This window comes from Chrysemys picta, chromosome 4 (genome assembly GCF_011386835.1).
Source record: "Chrysemys picta bellii isolate R12L10 chromosome 4, ASM1138683v2, whole genome shotgun sequence".
Classification (NCBI taxonomy): domain Eukaryota; kingdom Metazoa; phylum Chordata; order Testudines; family Emydidae; genus Chrysemys; species Chrysemys picta.
In genome coordinates, this window is record NC_088794.1 from 5679348 (window position 1) to 5699918 (window position 20571).

Sequence of the window (20571 nt, forward strand, 5' to 3'; positions counted from 1 at the left end):
GAAACAGTTTCACTTTTCACTTCTCCCAGGCAGTCATTTCTCCTTCCAAAACAACTTGAAGATAAGCAAGATTAACCCGAGTGCACAGTTCAAAGTCTGGACTACAGCACAATGTGCAATGCAGCTTCTTTAACGAATTCCCAGTGGCAATCTCACTCCCCCATCCCTTCTCTTCTGCTAGATTTTACTCTCATAGATCTGCATAAGTATCATCGCTGTGTTTTGCAATTTCCATTCTCTCTCTCCAGTCACACAAGCACAGGGCAGTGATAATGCCAGGGCAGGTAAATTCCAGCAGAACAGAGATGGAATTGGATAAGTACTTGGTGTGGGGGGTTTGCTTTGAGATTTAAGCGAACTGCTCAGGTTTCAGAGTAGCAGCCGTGTTAGTCTGTATCCGCAAAAAGAAGAACAGGAGGACTTGTGGCACCTTAGAGACTAACAAATTTTTAGAGCATAAGCTTTCGTGGACTATAGCCCACTTCTTCGGATGCATATAGAATGGAACATATATTGAGGAGATATATATACACACATACAGAGAGCATAAACAGGTGGGAGTTGTCTTACCACCTCTGAGAGGCCAATTAATTAAGAGAAAAAAACTTTTGAAGTGATAATCAAGCTAGCCCAGCACAGACAGACAGTTAGATAACAAGTGTGAGAATACTTACAAGGGGAGATAGATTTCAATGTTTGTAATGGCCCAACCATTCCCAGTCCTTATTTAAACCGGAGTTGATTGTGTCTAGTTTGCATATCAATTCTAGCTCAGCAGTTTCTCGTTGGAGTCTGTTTTTGAAGTTTTTCTGTTGTAATATAGCCACCCGCAGGTCTGTCACTGAATGACCAGACAGGTTAAAGTGTTCTCCCACTGGTTTTTGAGTATTTTGATTCCTGATGTCAGATTTGTGTCCATTAATTCTTTTGCGTAGAGACTGTCCGGTTTGGCCAATGTACATGGCAGAGGGGCATTGCTGGCACATGATGGCATATATCACATTGGTAGATGTGCAGGTGAACGAGCCCCTGATGGTATGGCTGATGTGATTAGGTCCTATGATGATGTCACTGGAATAGATATGTGGACAGAGTTGACATCGGGGTTTGTTACAAGGATAGGTTCCTGGGTTAGTGGTTTTGTTCAGTGATGTGTGGTTGCTGGTGAGTATTTGCTTTAGGTTGGGGGGTTGTCTGTAAGCGAGGACAGGTCTGTCTCCCAAGATCTGTGAGAGTAAAGGATCAAATTTGTTAGTCTCTAAGGTGCCACAAGTCCTCCTGTTCTTCTTTTTGCTCAGGTTTGTGGATATGATAATGGAGAATGGGGGGGGAGGGTTGCTTTGAGTTGTGAGCGCATTAGAGAGAGGTGCTAGTTCCCAAGAGAAAACATTTTGGGTTGTTTGTTTGCAGATGCAGATTCCTGATTTTTTCTGCTCCAGGAGTCAGCTCAGGTAATGTCTGAGGAGGAAGTGGACTATCGTCTGCTGGAAACCCTGGAAGATCTGAGGCAGAAGGGGTCTGGGAGTTCAAGTTCACACTGAATACAATCAAGGTAGAAGGTGATTATAACCAGCTTTCTGGGACATATTGGAAACAGCAAAGCCTATGGATGTCATCAATGGGATGATCAACTACTATACGAAAGACTATGATCAGAAGATAGTCATGGAGGTGCTGAGAGCCATCAACCTGTGGGATCCGTCGGAGAGACACATCGATGCAGCAAAGGCTGGTAAGAATTTACCAATGGAGAGGATAGTGGGTGTCTTCAGTGTTGGTCGAACTATTCTGTGTTTGAAGGAGGAAGGGAAGGTTAATTCTCTGAATGAGGTGTTGGCTATTTCAGAGCTGACCAAGCTGATCATGACTCTCTTTCACAAGCCAGCAAGGGCATGGGTCAAATTCACAAGTCTTGAGTCAAGATTTCTTTAGGGTGTCCAGAACCTCTTGATGAGTGAATGTAGAGAACTCCAGGAATGCAGTTAGGCTGTTGATTGGTGGGTGCCGGTGAAGTGGGTATTGAGAAAGCTTCCCAAGTGTGCATGACCTTTTCAGTGCATTAGGATGATAACTTTTTGTGGTGCTTGGTGCTGGATTCTGTTGCAGGTTGTAGGTCATCAGGCCTGATAGCTCCTTGGGGCAGGATTTGGCAACTTCAGTGGAGGCTAAGAAGTTTCACTTGGCCTGTAATACAGCCTCAGCAAAGGCTTGGAGGAATTCGTTGTGTTTCATCCTTTCTGACTCAACCTTTGTTTTCTGCCATTGGTGCTTGAATTTCTGCCCCTCTCCCTTCATCTGACACAGCCTGTCAGAAAACCAAGCAGATGTGTGTGTGCGATGAGGAGGAAGGCATTTTTACTGGTATAGCTTTTCTTTTTTTCGGGGATGGTGGTGGAATAAGCTATAGTAACAGCCCACATTTGTCAATATGGTGGTATCTCTAATAGGAGCACTTTGTGGGCATATTATACCAGTAAAGCATTTCTAGTGTGCACGTGGCTTCAGAACGGCTAACGGAGACAACAATCCCTACCATTGATCTTGACCTCACTATAGATTAGTGCTGAGCATGAGATGCTGAAATGGTTCCTCCCACTTCTAACAGAAAAAATGTCCCCTTTTTATTCCCCCAGCACCTTACTGTGAAGATCTGTTAATTCTTTCAGTGTAATAACCACTCCCACCTCATCTGCAATAAATCACTTTCCTGCCTCTAGACTTTCTTGCATGTTCAACTCAACAATTGAACCATAAACCATCTGTTCTTTCCTGTATCATGGCTCAACCCCCTCTCCCAGCACATACATTTTGTGGCTTTGGATTTAAACACTAACTTCCTCGTCCTGTAGCCTGACCCGAAGTTGGGTATATATAAATGTAACTTGACGATAAACAAGTTCTTGTCCCAAGATCAGGCCCAGTAATTATCATATAATTTGGGAACCCCAAGGTGCACAGGTGCAACACTCACACTATAGGAACTCTTTATATATATATTTACAAATATATACTTTATTAATAATTTTGCAAAGTTATACACATACAAACTCAACAAAGCAGATAGAGATAATACAGAAAGTACATTTGGAAAGCCATACTTACCCCCTGGAATGTTAACCATTATCTTTCTCATCAATGTCATCATCCTCATCTTGCCCTCCCAAGGTCTACATCTCTCCAGCTTCTCTGCTGCCCGTGCTATGTTACTTTTATAGTAGGTTACGCTGACACTGCCATTTCCATTGCATATTCCATAGAGGTCCTTATTTGTATTTCCTCCCCTTAAGGTGTTCGTTTTCTATAGGTTAGTATATGTATGATGTTACCCTATTAGCATACATGTCAATTTACTGTCATAGCAGCTTTGCGGTCAGAGGTTCTGTCTGAAACTTTCTGGATGCTGATGTCAGCTATGTTCTGTGCTGGGGTCAGCTGTGTTCTGTGGGTGGCTAATATCAGTATTCTGGACAAAATTCCCCCTCTTGCATGCTACTTTCAGCTCCCTATAACTTATGAGTTACTTAAGTTTATCTGTACCAAAGGTTATAGGCCTCAAGCGTCACACTATCTACGAAAGCCAAATCTTACAGGATAAAAGCCTATAGGTTCCTCGCATTACTACTAAATATAATAAAGCAGAATAACAAAGCAATGAACATAATACAGGTAAGCTGGCCCCTCTGGGCTACAGGCCCACGCTCTGCCCCAGCACACACACTGCAGTGATGGTTAACGCTCCTTTGCCCCTTCTGTGAGACCACATACAAAATGTTGGGGGAGTTACACATAGTGTGGTGCTCTTCCCACCCTGGATGCTATTCATACACCCAGCAGAGTGATGTGCCATTAATGGAAGGGACAAACTAGGGGAAATTGGAGAGCAGGATGTACAAATTTTACTATCACAATCATTCCCTTTTCTGTTAGAAAGAAATGCTGGATGGCGCCACTATTGTTCCTGTTCTTTTCTTCTGTGTTCTTCTCACCTGATAGATTTTGTTCCAATGGCCTGACCTAGTTTTGTCTTGGTTTCAGGAAGGACCAGTGTAGTGTTTTGTGGGCGGGTTTCCATTTGGAATTGAAAGCGAATGTGCAGCAACTCTTGTTTGCATGACTGGAGGGAGCGCTAGGCAAGAAGGGAGGGGGTTGATGTGAGGTGAGTGCTTTAGTGCTTTAGTTTCAGTTTTGCTCTGACTATTCCTCTTTTTTTCTGTGAACCATTTCCTGGTTTTGTCTCTCCTCTCGCAGGCTGCTCAGAGAGCTGAGGAAGGAGATGCCATGGAGAAAGCAGTGAGCGATTGCTTACATGACATTCTTGAAGAGCTGACAAAGGATGAGCTCAAGAAATTCAAGTTGAAACTGAACAAATTTAAGCTGAAGAGGGATAATGTCAATATCCCCATGGGTAAATTAGAGGATGCATCACCTGTGGACATGACTCAATCCCTACTCAGCTACTATGGAGAGGGCTATGGGGCGGAAGTGACAGTGAATGTGCTGAAATCTATAAACAGGAGAGATCTGGCTAAGAAACTCTCTGAGACACTGAGACCTGGTAAGAAATAACCTAGGGAGAGCTCTGCCCTGCACAGTGTGTGCCTGTGGGGGGAGGGGGGAAGGAATTGTATCTCCTTCTCTGCAGCTTTGATTTTCAGCATTTGCTCTTTTTTTAAATAATATTTATGGACATAAATAACTATTTGCTTTGTGCTGAGGTGATGGCCGCCATCTTGGCTAACATACTGGGGACTGACCCATGGACCTCAAGTGCTAAAAGCACGAACTGCCAAAGCTTCATAAAATGGGGCTGTAACAGACTTGTCTGAGAGATCAGGCAGAGAGGAGAGACGTGTAACACACATTCACTAGTGAGTTACACTGACACTGTGCTCAGCCCTCTATACTGCACAGAGAGGCAGGGATGGTCCTACCCCAAAAAGTTTGAGGGAGAACATTTCCCAGCCAAAGCAGGAGCATTAGTAGAAATGACAGAAGAAAACAGAAATCGCCCAGATTTTAACCTGTCAATCTTTAATTCAGCTTTTTGTGCTATTCAGAGCCAGTTTCACTCACCATTTTCTGACTCCACTTCCAGGCTCCAATTATGCCTCCAAAGATTTGCAGGTGCTTGACTTTACACACAATGATTCCGGCTCAGAACTGAACTAGTGGTGTAAACTCTTGTAATTGTACCATTAGTCATACAATATTTTGTGTTTTATGTAAAGCCCCTGCTTCTTGCGTCATGTGATTATATAACTCAATTTTGTTTAAAATAAAAAGTACAATTCTAGTTCTCGTGACTGCAAAGAAAAACTACAAAGTATAAACAATAAATGCTCAAAAAGGCCAATAATTTTTTTTTTAATCTTATGTTTTAAGACAGACAATCATGATTTTTGAGGGACCTGACTCAATTTGTGAATGCTTTGGTTTGGCAACATTGCAGTGCTTAAGCACATGCTTAACTTTAAGGACATACTGATATCCAACTGACTTCAGCAGCATTACTTACAGCAGTGGTTCTCAACCTTGGTCCACGGCTTGTTCAGGGTAAGCCCCTGGCGGGCCGCGAGATGCTTTACCTGAGTGTCCGGAGGTACCACTGCTCACAGCTCCCGGGCCAATGGCAGCTGCGGAAAGTTGCTGTGCCCATAATTCTGATCTACGATGCAGTGGGGCTCCTGGAGCAAGATTTATCTTTGATCCTGGGAAATTCCACTGTGGGGACAGTGTTGAGTGGAACAACAACAATAATAATTAATAATAGTATTTCTTTATTTGGATTGGGTCCTGTGAGGTTAGGAGTTCAGAATTCTACTCCCAGCAACTCTATAGCACTTGTTAAATTATTATTTTAAAGAGGCACCAGACTAACCTTTCCTCATTCCCACTTTGTTCCTATTCACTTGCATTGGAAGGAGAATCAATAGGTCTCTATCAACTCAGAAAGTAAATTGAATTAAATGCATTCCAATAATCTCTTTCATTTGCTTCTCTCGTTAGATGGTTTAACTCCAGTGCCAGAACCTCAGCAATCCCCAAATCCAGGGGACAAAGACCGTCCCAAAGGTATTTTCCTCTTACACCCCTTTGGTTTTACCTTTACTTAGCACTTCTAGTTAAAAAAAAAATGCAACACTGGTAGGTTTTAAATCCTGAACCAGACCATGGAGTAGCTGTTCTAGAAACTCTGACGCTTCTCAGGGGTACCAGGGCTGTGAGGCACCTTGTTACCACCTGCCCTTAGTGTGAGGAAACCTTGTCTGTGCCTGCCAGAGGCCAGCTGGGCTGTCCCTTTGCAGGTTAGCAATAGGCACACGCCAACCCCTGAGGCTTCTGAGTGTCTATCTCTAGTGTCCAGCTCCTGATCCACTGGACACTCACAGTATTCCCAGATCCTCTGTCCCCCAAAGGCACAGAACACCACCGCTTACAAGTTACGCTATAGAACATAGCTCCACTTAACACACAGCACTTAGATTGGTTTACAGAGAAAGCAAGTACAAGTTTATTTAACAAAGAACAGAGATTCAAATGGTTGCAAAGAGAAACATTGGAAATAAAGGTTTATCTATAAAATAAGATAGCAACTCGCTTAACCCGAACTTAACTACCAAGACAATTATGTCATAAGAGCAAAACCTCACTCAAAATCCCTCCAGCATATTACAGCCAGCTGAGATCTTTCATTCATGAAGCAAGTCCATGGTCAGTTTACTTCATACGTGAAAGATATTTTGTCTCTCTTGGCATTCTCCTGACATACCAAACTAATTCTTTAACCTTAGATATAAACCAGACACCATCTTGCTGTCCACTCCTTCCTGTAGATTTTGTGATCTCTTCCTGACTTTGCAAAGTTGGTAATGCCATATGCAAATAGACTTCCATTGTAAGACACACACAATGGTCAGCTAGGAAGGTAAGTGTCTCCTATCCCTTGTCTGAACAGAACCTGTTTATCACTTTCTGGTGACCTGGCTTACATACCTTTAAGAACTCAGTTTTGGGGATACATATGTAGGCACCCTTTACTAGATCAGCCTCTGAACTTAATTGGGAGTGGTCCAGTTGGCAAGATCCTGAGTGCTGCAATCCAGCCTTGGAGATTACACCTCCCATGATGCCTTGGGAAAGAGGCAGAGAGACTTCTAGGGATCAATGCAGGGAGAACATGGGGTGGGCTCCATTTTGGAGAGGAGCTGAGCTTGCTTTATGGAGCTCTGTCCAAACCAGGAGCTGCTGCTAAACTGGTGCTAGAAAGCCAGAAGCTGCTGCTGAGGGTCTGCTGGGGCTTTGATCAAGCAGGAATCTTCCCTGGAGCTACTGAAAATAGCCAAGTCATTTACAAATGCTCTAGCAAGTGTTTGTAACCCATTTAACACCTTGTGACCCAGTTCAGTGATCTCATGAGTTGGTAAGTGTGTCAACTCTGGTTTGCTGGAAAACATCTGTTTGTAACTTTGCAGCACTGATAATATTTTTTCCCTTTTAACTGGTGATAACTTGATGTAGATCTCAATGTTTTCCAGAGTGTAATTATCTTGGCATTCAGCCATGAAAGCAGTGAGGTGGCATTCCTCAGTTTCCCCTTCCACACAGCAGACCAGGTTTATTATGGGGCTACTATAAGGGCTACTATAAGGTGGGTGCATAACTGGCTGGATAAACATCTTCAGAGAGTAGTTATTAACTGTTCACAATCATGCTGGAAGGGCATAGCAAGTGGGGTTCTGCAGGGGTCTGTTTTGGGACTGGTTCTGGTCAATATCTTAATCAATGAATTAGATAGAGAGTACGATTATTAAGTTTGCAGATAATACCAAGCTGGGAGAGGTTGCAAGTGCTTTGGAGAATAGGGTCATAATTCAAAATGATCTGGACAAACTAGAGAAATGGTCTGAGTTAAATAGGATGAAGTTTAATAAGGGCAAATGCAAAGTGCTCCACTTAGGAAGGAACAATCAGTTTCACACATACAGAATGGGTAGTGATTGTCTAGGAAGGAGTACTGCATAAAGGAATCTAAATATGAGTCAACAGTGTGACACTGTTGCAAAAAAAGCAAACATGGTTCTGGGATGCATTAGCAGGAGTGTTGTGAGCAAGACATGAGAGGTCATTCTACCGCTCTACTCTGCATTGATTAGGCCTCAATTGGAGTATTGTGTCCAGTTCTGGATACCACATTTCAAGAAAGATGTGGAAAATTGGAGAAGGTCCAGAAAAGAGCAAAAAAAAAGCTAAAAGGCCTAGAAAACATGAGCTATGAGGGATGACTGAAAGAATTGGGCTTGCTTAGTTTAGAAAAGAGAAGACTATGGGGGGACATGATAGCAGTTGTCAAGTAACTAAAAGGGTATTACAAGGAGGAGTGAGAAAAATTGTTCTCCTTAACCTCTGATGATAAGACAAGAAGCAATGGACTTAAACTGCAGCAAGGGAGGTTTAGGTTGGACATTAGGAAAAACTTCCTAACTGTCAGGGTGGTTAAGCACTGGAATAAATTGCCTAGGGAGGTTGTGGAATCCCCATCACTGGAGATATTTAAGAGCAGGTTGGATAGACATCTATCAGGGATGATCTAGATGATGCTTGGTCCTGCCGTGAGGACAGGGCACTGGACTTGATAATCTCTCAAGGTCCCTTCCAGTTCTAGTTTTTCTCTAAAAAAAAGAACAGGAGTACTTGTGGCACCTTAGAGACTAACAAATTTATTAGAGCATAAGCTTTCGTGGACTACAGCCCACTTCTTCGGATGCATATAGAATTCTATATGCATCCAAAGAAGTGGGCTGTAGTCCACGAAAGCTTATGCTCTAATAAATTTGTTAGTCTCTAAGGTGCCACAAGTACTCCTGTTCTTCTTTTTGCGGATACAGACTAACACGGCTGCTACTCTGAAACCTAGTTTTTCTCTGACTTTTATGATTATGGTTTCTCTGCTGTGACAAGCTCTAAGTCTGCTTACAAGTATTAGTTGTGAAGCAGCATCGCCATGAGAGTCCATAACATACTGTGTGTTCATAATTACCTCGTATTATTTCCAAGGATTCTTTCTAAAACTTGTGCACTTTGTACTTTTGACATTACCATCAGGTTTTCTATCACAGCTGAGCCTTTACAAGGCTTTTCATCATACAACACCCTCTGTTTAGACAGTCAGTCGGTGGGTTGGTTTGTTCAATACCCTTCCTGAACCTTGGCACATAATTAGCTGCTGGCTTTTCCTTTACTTCACTGTTCCCCTTAGCACAGGCTTTTAATTCAATCATATCTTTGGGGATTTGGTACTTCAGGGTCCAGTAAGGTAAGGATGCAAAGGAATCCTGCATAGTGGCAGGCCCTTTATGGGCTGTGCAGATGCAAAAACCCCACTTCCCTCTTGGGGTTAACTTGTGGCCCTCACCCTCAGGACTGAGTCCTCCCACCCGGCAGCCTTTTCTGGAGGGTTGTGACTTGAGCTCCCTTGGTTAAGAGATTCTACCTGCTGATTAGCTGTGAATGTGTCTGACAGCACCTCTCAGCCACTTCCTTTGTGTTATCCACGAGGGGGAAGCTTCCTCCCCCCATCAGCAAAGTAATTTGCATTTTCACAGACACACAGCTGACTCTTTGCATGCTCAGCCTGCTGGCTCTTTGGTTTTAAATAGGGTTACCATATTTCAACAATCAAAAAAGAGGACGGGAGGAGCCCTGCCCTAGCCTCGCCCCGTCCTGTCCTAGCCCCGCCCCTGCCCCTTCCACTCCCTCCCACTTCCTGCCCCCTCAGAACCCCCAACCCTCCCCCCCACTCCTTGTCCCCTGACTGCCCCCCAGGACTCCACCCCCTCCCTAAGCCTCCCTGCCTCTTGTCCCCTGACTGCCCCCTCCTGAGACCTTCCCCACATCCTAACTGGCCCCCTAGGACCCTACCCCCTACCTGTCCCCTGACTGCCCCAACCCTTATCCACACCCCCACCCCCTGACAGCCCCCCCCAGAACTCCTGACCCATCTAAACCCCTCTGCTCCCTGTCCCCTGACTGCCCCCTCCTGCGACCCCTGCTCCTAACTGCCCTCCAGAACCCCACCCCCTACCTAAGCCTCCCTGTTCCTTGTCCCCTAACTGCCCCTTCCTAAGACCCCTCTCCCTAACTGCCCCCTAGAACCCTACCTCCTACCTGTACCCTGACTGCCCAAAACCTTATCCACCCCCTCAGAAAGCCCCCCCGAACTCCCGACCCCCCCCCCCCCCGCTCCTTGTCCCCTGACTGCCCCCTCCTGGGACCCCTGCTCCTAACTGCCCTCCAGAACCCCACCCCCTACCTAAGCCTCCCTGTGCCTTGTCCCCTAACTGCCCCCTCCTGATACCCCCCCACCTGTACCCTGACTGCCCAAAACCTTACACCCCCAACCCCCAGACAGCCCCCCCCCGAACTCCTGACCCATCCAACCCTCCCCCCTGCTCCCTGTCTCTTGACTACCCCCCCCCCCAGAACCTCCCTGCTGCTTCTCTGGCCCCCGGCCCCCTTACTGTGCTGCAGAGCAGCGCGCTCGGAAGCGGGGGAGGGGAGCAGGGTTGGAGCTCCAGACGGCCGGAGGCCGAGGCGAACGGCCGGCCGGGGATCTGCGAATGCAGGGGGGGGGGGGGAGAGAGGAGGGGAGGAGGGGGAAGTGATGGAAGGGCTCTGGCTCTGGCTGCCGGAGCCCCAGCTGCTCTGTAAGCCGCACGCACGCTCTGTATGGGGGGGGAGGAGGGGAAGTCCGGACATTGACAAATTCCCCCTGGATGCTATTTTTAACTTGAAAAAGCCGGACATGTCCGGAGGAATCCGGATGAATGGTAACCCTAGTTTTAAATCCATAGTCCTTGGAGACTCAAAGACTGGGTTCTGTATTAAAGAGATGCAGTCAATTTCCACCAGCATGTCAAAACTGGGATTTGGAGTGGAGGCTTGTCTGTCACCCTTCCTTGTGTCCCCGGAGAGCTAGCTGTGTGACTGCTTCCCCCCAGAAAGGTCAGCTACACAGTCCCGCCTTTGTGCCTGAGTTACGGGTTGCTTTCCTGGGTGGACAGAGGCTGAATCAGCCCCTCTCTCATGGGCATTTTCCCACAAGGGACCAACATGAGGATATTCATGTGCTAACCACATTACTTCCCCAAAATGCTGGCTAGGCAAAACCAAAGGATTACAGGGCTGCCTATATCCTACAAAATTCCTTTTCCCATATTCCCTTTCTGAAATTCCTTCCAAGTCACCTTCCTCTGTGGGATGTAGAGTGAAGTCAGATGGACATTACCACAATTTTTCAGGTGAGCAGTCAGCAGTTGGAACAAGTTTCCCAGCAGGCAAGCTGCTGCTACTAACAGACAAATGTTTGAGGGCATTTCCCTCAGCTGGCAAGTTGCTATTCTCAACAACCAATGGCTTGAGGGAATCCTTCCTCCCTTCACAGTTCTCCTCGCTGACACCAGGTAAAGCAGAGGAGTCACATCCATACTTTGCCTGGGACCTAGTTAGAATATTAACCTGTTTAAACATAGCTATAATGTTATTACCTATCAAAATATCAGTGAGTAGCACATTTCTAATAGCAACCATTATATAGCAGTCAAAAAAGTGATCGGGATGTTAGGAATCATTAAAAAGGGGATAGAGAATAAGACGGAGAATATATTATTGCCCTTATATGAATCCATGGGACACCCAGATCTTGAATACTGTGTACAGATGTGGTCTCCGCATCTCAAAAAGATATACTGGCACTAGAAAAGGTTCAGAGAAGGGTAACTAAAATGATTAGGGGTTTGGAACGGGTCCCAATGAGGAGAGATTGAAGAGGCTAGGACTTTTCAGCTTGGAAAAGAGGAGACTAAGGGGGGATATGATGGAGGTGCATAAAATCATGAGTGATGTGGAGAAAGTGAATAAGGAAAAGTTATTTACCTGAATAATACAAGAACTAGGGGGTCACCAAATGAAATTAATGGGCGGCAGGTTTAAAACAAATAAAAGGAAGATCTTCACGCAGCGCATGGTCAACCTGTGGAACTCCTTGCCTGAGGAGGTTGTGAATGCTAGGACTATAACAGGGTTTAAAAGAGAACTGGATCAATTAATGGAGGTTAAGTCCATTAATGGCTATTAGCCAGGATGGGCAAGGAACGGTGTCCCTAGCCTCTATTTGTCAAAGGGTGGAGATGGATGGCAGGAGAGAGATCACTTGATCATTACCTGTTAGGTTCACTCCCTCTGGGGCACCTGGTACTGGCCACTGTCAGTAGATAGGATACTGGGCTGGATGGACCTTTGGTCTGACCCTGTACGGCCCTTCAAATTTTCCCATTCAAAGTGGATTTTAGCCAGAGCCACACTCACCAAAAATTTGGCCAAGGCTAGAAGATTTATACTTCTGCCAGGCAATCTCTCTATTTCCCTTACAAAACTTTCTTTAACCAAAGTAACATCAGATGCAGTATCGTGCCACCTGATACATTTAACACCATTCACTTTTGCACTTTTAATAAATGCTTCACTACCATCCCAAGGCTCAGTTGTAATATATTTTCCTCCTCCACAATTTCCTCTGAGACTAACGTAGTATCATTAGCATTTGCAGTATTAGCATTTGCACTCACAGTAGGAGTTGTGGGTGCAGATTGTGAGGTGGTTTTTAGTTGTGAGCAATTTGTCTTTATATGGCTGGGGGGTTCCACAGTGATGGCAAACAACCAACTTCCCCCTGGATAAGAGGTTTTAAAACCTCAGCTCCTTTGAGGTTTTTTTAAACAAAGTTGAGATTAGGTTTATTCTTAAATGTTACTGTTAGAAGAAAAAAGAGCAGGTCGACCCAGAGGTGGATTGAGTAGATGGGATCTTTTATTACGATACTTGTTCCCCTTGACCCAATTGTTGAGTAAGCACTGGATTAGTTACAGCACACTCTTTTTTTAAATTTAAGTTAGTATGTAAACGCCTATATTTGGTACAACACCCCAAAAACCCTTATTAAATAATAGACATGCCCATACAATTAGTATACCCACCCCTCTCTATTGTTCACAACATTACGCATATTATATGGGCATTTTTACCTTGAAAATACATTTCTTTGCAGTAATTGTAGCCACAAATTCCCATACTCAGCAGTTCACAGGGGAGGGAGGAAGGAGCCATGACCCCGAGCTCGTTTATGTAGCTGGGAAAGTATCTTTTAGATCCCCACATTCCTTATGCAGCTGTGAGCTTATCTATTCCCAACACACTGAAGGGGAGGGCGAGGGATGACACTTATATATCAAGCGAAGAAATGGTGCCTGCCTGTGACTTTACTCCCCAATACCATACCAGCACACTAGTGGTTTCCCAGGTCTCTACTTAACCCTTATATATCCCAACAGTTACATCCCTTTTAAATGTCTGCAGAGGGACTACCCTTCCCCTGGGGTTTGTGTCCTTCATGAGCTCTTGCCTCAATATACTCATCAGCAATTTCTGTTGCCTTTATGTCACTGGTGACTCCCCACAGCAATTGCTCCTGTGCTATTAAATCAAACAGCTTGTCAAAGCTACCATTGGTCACCGCCTCAGTTACTGACTTTTTCGTATAGCCGTGCATCTTATGCCTATACTCTACTGGAGTGATATTGTCAGACATCCTAAGATTTCTAAATGTCAAGTGATATGACTCTGGGGTGACTTTAAACATTTCAATACCATTTCTTTAGAGCTTTTATACAGCAAAGACTCACCGGTCTCCATTTCCTTAAGCACTTGTCTGGCTTTTTCAATTACTTTGGTTAAAAGAATAGGCATCCATTTATCTCGTGGAATCTTGTAGCTATCATGCAGTCTTTCAAAGGTGGAAAAAAATCCTCCATACAATCAGTCTTATAATAATAAGTTACCTTATTAACAGTTACTGCCCCTATCTTTATGTAGATTTTTAAGATCTTGTGTGTTCAGACCCTCATATGAGTGTGACTAACTCATTCTGACTAAAACTCAATATTAAATTTAAATGTTAAATTGGGTTGGGTTCTGATCTCAAAGCCCAGTTGACCTGTGCCGTGTGAATCCTGCCGACTACACTAATTGTCATGCTGCCTGGAGTGGCTCACAGCTCAGAGTGCGAAACTCAGGTCTGACTGTCAGAAATCAAGGCAGACACCCCAGAGTGGTGGTGTATTCTCTCATTAGATTTCACCAAGCCAGTAATAAGTGTACTCCTGGATCAGTATATTAGTTTTACCATGAAGTCACAGACAATCCTCTTTAGGCCCCCTAGCCTCCTTTTTATCACCCAGAAAAACTGAATGTTATTGTGAAAGGTTGTTAAAACCAAATTCACCATATATTAGGTTACTTCCAGCCCCAAAGGGCCAGTCATATACCTCAGGCTAAAATATACCTAAGGATCTCACCAAGAATAATGCTGTTGCCCACCAGTTCTCAAACTTTAGCAAACCAAGGACCCCATAGTGTTTTAAATAATTTCCAGGGACCCCCTGCCCTGCCTCTTCACTAAGCCCCGTCCCTGCTTGCTCCATTCCCCCTTCCTTTGTCGCTCACTCTCCCACACCCTCACTCACTTTCACCAGGCTGGGGCAGAGGGTTGGGATGCAGGAGGGGGGTGAGGGCTCCAGATGGGGATGCAGACTCTAGGGTGGGGCCTATGATGAGGGGTTTGGGGTATGGGAGGGGACTCTGGGCTAGGGGTTGGGATGTAGGGGCTGAGGGCTCTGGCTGGGGGCATGGGCTCTGAGCTGCAGGATGGGACTCTGGGCTGGAGCAGGCGGTTGAGGTACAGGGGGGTGAGGGATACAGGGTCCCGGCCGTGCTTACTGTGGCTCTCAGGTACTGTGGCTGCCAGGTCCCTGTGGCCCCTAGGTGGAGGTGCAGCCAGCTCCCATTGGTCGCATTTCCCAGACAATGAGAGCTGCAGAGCCAGCATTTGGGTGGGGGCAGCACACGGAGCCTCCCTGGCTGCCTCTGTGCTTAGGGGCCACAGGGAACTGGCAGCCACTTCCGGAAGCCAAGCGGAACCAGAGCAGGTAGGGAGCTTTCCTGGGAGGGAGGGGGAGGAGTTGAGCAGCGGGGCCCACACACCCCCTGGAGTTCCATTAACCCCAGTTTAAGATACACTGCTGTAGCCAATCCTTTAGAAAACTATGTAAAGGTTTATTAGCTAAGAAAAAGAAATGAGAGTTATTGCAAGGTTAAAGCAGATAAACTACATTACAGATGAATCAGAGTTGTAGTCCAAATGATACAGAGCTGTAATGTCTGCTAGCTTTCATTCAGTTCCTCAGGGTTTCCCAAATAGCTTTGGGGTCCTCCGTCCAATTGCAGAAGGTTCCCCCTGTAGAACCCAAGCAATCTAGAGATGCAGGATCATTCCCACTATATAGGTGTTATAGCTGAAACCAGTTTGACTAGTGTTCTTTGCACAGCATGGGTCTGTAGACTTCCCATTGTGGAAGACACAATGACCCACTCTTTGAAGTTAACAATCTACCTCCTCTGCATACATGAGTAATCCAGTTATACTGATTTACATAATTCAGTTGCTAGCCATTCATTACAATAGAGGTGGATAAGTGGAAACAATACATGTATCATTCATCAGTATTCATACATTTTACATAATAAATACATTGTCATCTCTATACTAACACAAATTATTGTTCTAGGGTCAGTTAAGTATAAAGATAGCACTCACGGGTAAACTTTGTGTTTATGTGGCACATGCCCCAGTAATAACATTTACACTGTGTGATAACATCCCCCTTTGTTCCATTATAGCAGGTGGATACAACAACATTAGCAACCAACAAGTTCATAGACAAGTGGATACAATAATATTAGTATTTCCTTCTAGAAAAACTAGGGCACACATAAAAGCAAATAAACAACAGGCCCCATCCCCAAGCCCATTAATTCCAGCCCTTTGCTTATGCTTCTAAATGAGTCTTATTCCCTTCTCAGGACTCAGGCCACTTTCTCAGTGGCTGGAGGGGGTGGACTCAGGCCCACCCAGTAGTCCGGGTCCCAATCCAGGGATCCTACAAACAGCAGCACATACTACTGCCTCTAGTTCACTACTGCTATTCCCTAGGCCTTTTCCAACATAGCCCCTTTTTTATTCACTCTGCCTGCAGGACTGAATTTCTCTACTCCTCTTTTTCCTCCCCAAAGGCCATTGCCACCATAACCCTTCTTCTGGGTCTTCCTTGAGCTCCAATAAGCTCTGGTAGCAGCCAGAAACTGACCTGCTCAGGCCCTTTTAACTGAGCTTGCTGAACTCTGATAGGCTGCTTCCTTGCAGACTTTCTCGGAAGGCCTGGAGGACCCACCTTCACTGCTCCTTTCCTGGGGCAGGATGTGATAGGAGTGAGAAACCTCCAGTATGGGGCCTCAAAGGACCTGGTGCACCCCATCATAAATATAAAGACACAGGCACAGTTTTTTAACAGTTGCCTTTGATTTCAATGCCTTCATTTCTGGATGCTCAGCTGGAGAACCTTGGGCTCCCAAAATCAGTCACCCCAGATCAGTGGCCACTTTTGGAAATGTGGTGTCAGTCAATATATGGGCCAGATTCATGCCAGGGTTAGACGGGTCAGTGTAAACTCTGCTGCTGACCCCAGAGAATGAAACTGCAAGACTACAAAGTGTGCACAATCTCAGTTACTCTTGGGGGGTCCCCATAGGTGTCTGGCACCACCTGAAAAACTGGAAATTAATTTAGTTTGTTCAGCATCTTCTCTTGATTGTTTCTGTTGGCACAGCACCTATGGAGCCCTGACAAAAATTCATAGATTCATAGATTCTAGGACTGGAAGGGACCTCGAGAGGTTATCGAGTCCAGTCCCCTGCCCGCATGGCAGTATCAAATACTGTCTAGACCATCCCTGATAGACATTTATCTAACCTACTCTTAAATATCTCCAGAGATGGAGATTCCATAACCTCCCTCGGCAATTTATTCCTGTGTTTAACTAATCATAGCTGCCCAGTTCCACTGGAGCTTCACAGATCCTCGGCTCTCAAAGGAATAGTACACACTATCTTGCAAAAACATTGGAAACAAATAGTTACAAGTAAAACAAAATCATAACAGCCTTTCAAGATCTTAAACTTAGCTCACAAGGCATCCCCCTATTTCCCACAGGATAGCATACCCCAAGTCCTCTCTGGAGCATTTTCGATCAACATGGCTGATATCCCCCTTTCATAAGATCAAGCACGCTGGCAGCTTGTCTTCACAGATTGAATGATGCACCCCCAGATATACTAGACTAGACCTTTGATCTTCACCTGAAAATAAGTTGCCACCCTCTGCTGTTTACCTCTTCTTATTAATTTTCTTCTGAAGTCTCCATCAGACTTTCATTAACACTTGACTCACAATGCTAATAACCTTCTATTGTAAGACACACAATAGCCCACCAGGATGATATGTGTTCCCCATCTTCTGTCTGTAGAAGTTTCTCTCAAGGCACACTACCTTTGAATGAGCTGCCTGTGATAGGGTAGGGGTACTCTATCCATTGCGGGTTGACTGCACCCCATGAATTAGTCCACTGGACTGTCCTTGGCCTCAGGCCTGTAATGCCTAATGGTCAGAGTGAATGGAGATGCCCCTCCTCTCAGGTTGTAAGGCCTAGTGATTGGAGTCAATAGAGTTGCCCTTGTTCCCAAGGCTGTAAGGCCTAGCAGCTGGAGTCAACAGAGTCACCCTGGCTCTCCAGGCTGTAGGGCCAAGCAGCTGGTGTCAATAGAGTCGCCTTGGTTTCCAGGGCAATAGGGCCTAGTGGCCACAATCAATATGGCTGCCTGCTCTCTCAGGGATGAGTGGCCTTGCGACCCATTGGGAAAGTGGGCCGCCACCTAGGGGTGGGTGATGGCTGGGGTAAGGGGTCCCAGCCCTGGGCCGTGGCAGAGGTGGAGTGTTCTGCCACTGAGCCAGTGGGGCCAAAACGGGAACATGCCGGCTTCATGCAGGACTATAGCTAGTACCCCCCGGGCCACAAGTCTCTTGGAGCTGCCTTTGAGGCATCAACGGGGTCTCTAGGCTTCTCGGCGTGTGCGGTTCCCTGTGACTCTGATCTCTCTCAGGCATCTGCAGGTACTTGGGGATCGGTCTGGGTCTTGGCACCTCTGGCTTCCACGGATAGGGGTTCCAGCTGCTCCCGGGATGGAGTCAGCGCGGAGCGTCCTTCCTCCTTAGCAGTCAGCCCAGACTGAGCTGGGCTGCTCCTTTTTATGTCTGTGTGGAGAGTAAAATGTGCTGTAAGTTCTAAATAGCATCTCTCTTCCTATTTTACAAATGTCCTCTAACAGTCCCCCAGACCTCAGTCACATAAAGGGTTTGTTCACCCATCTTAACTCTGTAAAGATGTGAGACAGATTGAATAGTGTTACCTACATTTTCTTGGAAAACATAAAATCTCCGTTAGCTAGTGAAGATCACCTCTGCTTCCCTATGATGTCTATATGCCAACTGTTACTCGGTTGCATGAACTTTGCTTTTGCTGATAGCTGTAAAATAGGGACTGAGACCTGGATCCACAAAGATACTTATAATAAGGAGTCCTGTGGCACCTTAAAGACTAACAAATGTATTTGGGCATACGCTTTTGTGGGCTGGAAACCACTTCGTCAGATGCAACCAGCCCACAAAAGCTTATGCCCAAATACATTTGTTAGTCTTTAAGGTGCCACAGGACTCCTCGTTGTCTTTGATGAAACAGACTAACATGGCTACTCCTCTGAAAGATACTTATATGCCTAAACCATAAACTTAGGCACTTAATTCTGGAGTTTAGGCATCTGGGTACCCGTTTTATGCTCCACTGTGATCTACTGTGACAGGTTCACTCGTTGGGACCCCCTTGGGACTGTCACCTGATGTGCTGAGATACCACTGAGCCTAACCCTTCTGCCAGCATTGGCACCCCTTAACAGTAATACAAGTTTATACTTCATATGCCTAACTGTACACATAAGAATGATACTGGCATACAAATAGGATGACCACATCCAGTAGATTATAATTTTTCCATTGATATGTTACAAGAGGTATTTCACATAAAGCATATTCCAGTTATGTCATATTCATATTCATAAGCATATTTTCATAAAGCATATGGAGTGCAACGTCACACCCACAACACCACCACCGAACAATTTAGGTGACTGAACTCACTTAGCACCTAAGTTTTCAAGATAAAAGTTCCCATAGAGTCTAAGTTTCAGCCTATGAGCACTTGTACTGCTCCTTCCTCTAGACATATGGACACTTATCTCTCATCCAGGTCCCAGAGTAATTCACAAACCAGGGGAAAACAGGCATTTGGCTACCTGAATTATGTGCAGGGGCTAATCTCACAGGCATACTCGTTGTGTATTGACTGGATTAGGTCCCATTCAAAATCACTCTAGATGAGGAGCAGCTGGTGACCTTTTAACTTTCACAACAGCAGTGAGAACAATCATCTAGATCAGGGGTTCTCAAACTGGGCGTCGGGACCCCTCGGGGGGTTGCGAGGTTATTACATGGGTGTCGTGAGCTGTCAGCCTCCAGCCCAAACCCCGCTTTGCCTCCAGCATTTATAATGGTGTTAAATAGATAAAAAGGTGTTTTTAATTTGGGGGGCCGTTTGCACTCAGTGGCTTGCTGTGTGAAAGGGGTCATCAGTACAAAAGTTTGAAAACCACTGATCTAGTCTCTCCTGTTTAAGCTGTTCCACTGTGGCTAAATAATGAAAGTGATTGGAGCTGGGAGACTGGACCAGGGACTTCCATGTGCATGTCCTAGCCCCAGGCTCTAGAGTCATTTTCACTCCCTCTGGCCCAGCGACTGTTCCACTGTGTATAAATACATAAAGAGACATTGGGCCACAGAAAATGAAATCAGGAGAATGTCTCTGCAGTCCAGTGGTTTAGGGCACCCACCTGGGAGAGGGGAGCCCCAGGATCCAATCACTCTTTCTGCGTTTATCCACAGTCTTCGCATGTTAAGGGCTGTTATAAAGAGGATGGTGATCCATTGTTCTCCATGTCCACTGAAAGTAGGACAAGAAGAAATGGGCTTAATCTGCAGCAAGGGAGATTTTGGTTAGATATTGGAGAAAACTTCCTAACTCTAACGGTAGTTAAGTTCTGGCTTCCTAGGGAGGTTGTGGAATCCCCATAATTGGAGGCTTTTTGGACAATCACCTGGGACCATCTAGGTTTATTTGGTCCCACTTCAGTGCATGGGGTTGGAATAGATGACCTTTCAAGGTCTCTTCCAGTCCTACCTTTCTATGCTAAGGGCATGTGGCATCAAGATGCTGTGCACTCCTAGATATCCCATAAAGTACAATACTTAGGAAACATGGGTTTGAGTCCCAGCTCCACCAGAAACTTCCCATGTGGCTTTAGAAAACTCATTAAGCCTCTCTGTGCCTCAGTTCCCCACCTGTACAGTGGCAATAGCGGTACTGTCAGGATAACTACAGTAAACTTTGTGAGCTGCTTTGCGCTCTACTGATCTCCAGAGTGTTTCCTGAGGAGTGAGTGCCAGGTCTTGTTATTATT

The 20571-nt window shown here is 45.4% G+C and overlaps 1 pseudogene; it reads left to right on the forward strand.

The window, feature by feature from the left end:
• Positions 1 to 6011: 6011 nt before the first annotated feature.
• LOC101931383 (interferon-induced very large GTPase 1-like) overlaps positions 6012 to 20571 on the forward strand; it is a 54829-nt pseudogene continuing 40269 nt past the window's right edge.